The sequence below is a fragment of the Haliaeetus albicilla genome, chromosome 29 (genome assembly GCF_947461875.1).
Source record: "Haliaeetus albicilla chromosome 29, bHalAlb1.1, whole genome shotgun sequence".
In the NCBI taxonomy this organism is placed as follows: domain Eukaryota; kingdom Metazoa; phylum Chordata; class Aves; order Accipitriformes; family Accipitridae; genus Haliaeetus; species Haliaeetus albicilla.
Window position 1 is genome coordinate 2,228,962 of NC_091511.1, and position 4,670 is coordinate 2,233,631.

Here is a 4,670-nt window from a genome sequence, read left to right on the forward strand (position 1 = left end):
TTGAGGGCCCAAAGCCTCATTTCTCTTGCCCAAACCTGTCTTTTATGACCCACAGCCTTTTCTTAGGGCACACAGTTTCATTTGGGGGGTCCAAACCCTCACTTTTGGAGCAGAAAGCCTATTTTTACGCTACAAAGCCTCATTTACAGTGTACAAAGCCTCATTTTCAGGCTCCAGCCATACATTTTGAGGGTCCAAGCTGCATCTTGAGTGTCCGAACCCTTGTTTTTGTGGTCCAAACCCCTCTTCTAGGGCTCAAAGCTCCATTTTTAGGGTCCAAATCTTCAATTCTAGCTTTGAAAGCCTCCATTTTAGGGTCCGAACCCTCCTTTTTATGGTCAGCGCGTCCCATGCCCAGCTCCCTGCCTGCTGACACCGCAGGCCTCCACGTGCCCCCGTGCCCCGACACGAAGTTCAGCCCAGAACTGGTGAATTCCTGGGTTTGCTGCCATTACGACCCAGACAATTGAGCTCCTGCTTTGTATTTATTGCTGTGCTCTTATTCAGCAATAAACGGTCGACCCCCGAAGCTGTCCATCGGGAGCGTCTCATCGCACCCTGTAGCCTGTACGCTGCTGGGGCCACCTCCTCTTGCAGGAGGATCGGGGCCATGCGCTTGCAGGGTGGGGGTATGGTTTCAGTTCCTCTGGGTCCTGGAGGGCACTGGGCTGGTCCCACAACAGCCGGCTGGCTGAGGTGGAAAGCCACTGGGGCCTTGGTGGGAGCGGGCGGGCCAGGCGGCTGGCCGGGCTGGCACGGGCCTGTCCCTCGGTGCTCCATGGCAGGCGGGCCGGTTTTCCAGGCACAGGCGGTGGCTGTTGGTGTCGGGTCCAGCTCTCAGGGGTGCTTTGGTGGGAGATCCAGTTGTCTGGGCGTGAGGGGTAGCTGCTGGTGACCGGCCAGGCTTGCGAAGCTGCGGCGAGGTGCCTGTGGAGAGAAGAGGCTGCTGAGGCCCCAGTGTGGCTGTGGTGCCGGGCGGGTGAGAGGGTGCGGGGCAGCGCTGGGTGCACCGTGAGGTGTGGGCACCCGGCTGCACGTGGGAGCTGTGGGCACGGAGAGCTCCGTGCAGAAAACGGGACGCCCCGCACCCCTCGGCTGGGGCTCTGCTTGCCTGCCCACGGCTCGTCTCCTCTCGGCCCTGACCATCCTGACCGGCCTGCTCTACACGTGCCGGGAAGGAGACCTGACCCTGCAGACCGAGGGGACCAAAACTGGGCATGGTAGGGAGATGGCACTCTTGCAGGTCTCACTTTCTATGGCCCTCTCATCCCTTGCTGGTTTTACTTTCTGACCTTGCTCTGCCTACGTCCGTCACTGGGTCTGCTCTTGTCCAGGCAGGGTCACTTTTAACTAACAGTTCCCACAGGAAGAAGGCATTTCAGAAAAGAATGCCCGTGAATTGAGAGGTCAGTTGAAACATGATACAGTAGAAACCGACTCAGTTGAGTCTGGCCAGTAAATAACTCAGCACTCCAGAATACCTTACCTCTAAATGCTTCATGTCTAATACATCTCAGCCATCTAATACACAAGTTTGGCAAAAAACACTCCCCTCAACTCACCGTCTTCCCTTCCTCCACAGATGGACCACGCAACACAAGACCATGCCAAGCAGCACGGAGCCCAAGACCACCATGGCACCTTCCGTGCAGTACTTCTGGAAATCCTTAGCATCTGCGGCATTTGCGTTTCTCTTGCCATCCACACCTGGAGGAACAATTCTGCATGTTAGTGGGTCCTGCGCACTACTGGTGATCTCACAGGAGGTCTGACATTGCCAGGAAATGTTCTTTCTCACTTTGTTAGCATCTCCGAACGAGTGAACATCCTGGGGCTGCAACATTTCCTTGGTTTCAGCAGAAACAAAGGAACCTTGCAAAGCCATTGCAAATCAATGCACTCTGGAGCCTCTCTTTCTCTGGGACGGCCGTAATCCAGTTTTCCCAGTGTCATGGCTTTGCTCCCCCTTCTCGGCCACCCTTCACATTTGCGCGCAATTTCTTTTCCGCTCGCCCACGTTCACTCTCCGAGGCTCGCTAGTGCTGCTGCCTGGAGGCTCTCGCTGACCCGTTGGGACAAGCTGTCCCACTGAACAGAACTCAGGAGGCCAGATGGAGAGCACGTGGGGGAGCACAGCTCTTTGACCAATCGCTCCTTTGAGCCACACCGACAAAAACCATCCCTGCATCAGGGAGTGCCACCTGCAGCTCTCCCCCCCCACCCCAGCACCCACACCCTGAGGGGATGGAGTCAGGCCCTCTCAGGCGACACCTGAACCTCGCTCTCCCCCTTTGCCTTTTCTCCAGCATGGGCACCACTTGCACGCCCCCGGTTTTCAGGACTTGTCTCCCACTTATGGCTCCCTGCAAGACTGCTCAGTACCTGGATTCTTTTGAAAAAAATCATACATCCCAGTGTGGTGGGCTTCCCCGGGGCTGGCCAGCACTGCTAAGAGTCAGAGGAAGGTAAAGCCTCAGCGTGGCTCAGGCATGGAGGATGCAGAAGGACGGTGCAGGTTCCCTCTAAGCCCGTGCTGGATCTGCGAGTCAGTGCATCCCTTTGGCCCTCAGTTCACAGGAGGGATCCCCCTCTGTTGTGCCTAGGGCCTCCAGGGACTCACAGCAAGCTCTGGGATGCAGGGACTGGGGGAGGTACGTTCGATCAAGAGTCACATTTCCCATCATCTGCTGAGCGTGGTTCAGATGGGCTCATTACCAAAACAGCAGAGTTCTGAAATTCCTGTGAAGGGGGTGCAGTGGGCGGTGAACATCTCACCGCGTCCAGAGAGGGTTATCAGCATCTCTGGCACGCTTATGGCGATAACCTCCACACCCCAGAGATGACCGTCATCCTCAGAGAGCTGTGCCTGGCTTCTTTTCGAACACTTGCTCTGTACTAACAATTTGGCTGCTGACAGGATGTGCAGTAGGAGGCACCAGGGGAAGAGCCTGCAGACACCCAGTGATTTTGATTCACGACACGGGATGATCGAGGGACAGCAATTACCTGGCACGCCTGTTGATTGAATTGCCCCTGTTTTTTCATCAGAGACTGGCACTGTGGGACTGTCTCCTTCCTCAAGCGCCTCCTCCTCCACAGTCTCACGGTCCGTCTCTTTAGAAAGAAGAGTTTAATTAGAAGGAACCGCTCCTCGTCAGGAAGACGACATCTTCAGGAGGCAAAATACTTGATGAAATAACGCTTAAGAAACAAAGCCTGGGCATTTGGGGCTGCACCTCGTCACTAGTCAAAACAATGTGTCATTCATGGAGAAAAATGAACGAGCTAGACGTTTTCCAGTTTCCCAGTAGACAGCCCAACCTGACCTGCTGAGAGACTAGGAGGATTGCGTGTCATCTTCTTGTTCGCACTGAGTGCGTTTTTGGCAAACTGCAAGATGATGGTAAATTACTTCCTTCAGAGAGGACAGGAAGATGCTGCAGCCAGTTCAGCTGGGGAAAGGGCCCTTCGGAGAAGCACATCCCACCATGCCAACTCCAGCACACGGGAAGAGGAACAGACACACATGGTGGACTGCACCCCAAGCTCTTGCAACCATGTTCTGGGCACTTTCACAAGTGGCAGTGAAGGGCCCACAGTCCCCTCGTATTGACAAGAGGAAAACCACAGCCAAGTCACCTAAAACACAACTAGAAACAGACGGCTAAACCACCCAAGACTGAATTCACAGCCCTTCATTTTAGCTGCCTTCAAGTGAGGTGTCCGGCCTCAAGCTGGGTGTCCAGCTTCCACCCCTCCTTGACCCCAAGGTGTCACTGAGAGTCCTCAAATGTCAAGAAGAACAACGGGGCTGGAGCAGGCTGTGAAGCTGGGGCTGCTCCAGTCCTGGCCAGGACATGCCTGCAGCCCCAGCAAAGTCTGCCGGTCTCCCAAGCTGCCTGCCCATCCTCTCCGTCGCCCAAGGGCACTCTCCCCTCCGGCGACCAGCAGCAAGGCCTGAGCAGCACCAGTCCCTGCCACCTGGACACCAATGTCTGCCCAGAACAGCTCCGGCCAGTAATGGTACAACTGGGGCAGCAGCTGTCCCTGGGGCTCAGCTTGAACCACAGCTGCCCTCTGGACCATCTCTGTGGCCCACCAGTGCCTGTCAGGCATGAAATGGAGTGTCAGTGCAGTGAGGCTTGGACTGATCCCTTTCTCCTTGTGTAGGCTACAGCTTGTCCATACATGAATCTAAAACCTCAGCTTCCCGGCTCTTCTGGTTAAGAGGGATATATACCCACCACGTGCTGCTTTCTCCAGTTCTTGCAGGATTTCCTTTAAGTCTTCGGATGACTGCTGGGAAGATTTCCCTACGTTGACTTTATACTTTGCTCTTCGAGGACCTTAACAGAAAGTATTAGGTTAAATTTCTCACTAATAAAATATTGAAAAGGAGTGCTTAGCCTGTGAAGTCAGTCAAGACTGACTCCTCAGCCCTGGGATGCCGGGTGAGCTCCAGCCCAGGATCCAGCCGAGGAGCTGGAGCTGGAGCCACACCTGCAACCAAACACCCACGAGAAGTTTTCGTCATCTGTTGTCAGATACACCCTCATAACTGAACAGCAGAACATATGAGGGGACCATGACTGACACGGCACAGAGAATGCAGGTCTGTATTCTCACACTCGCAAGAGATGCCTCGCTCACATTTGGGCTTTGAGCTGGCA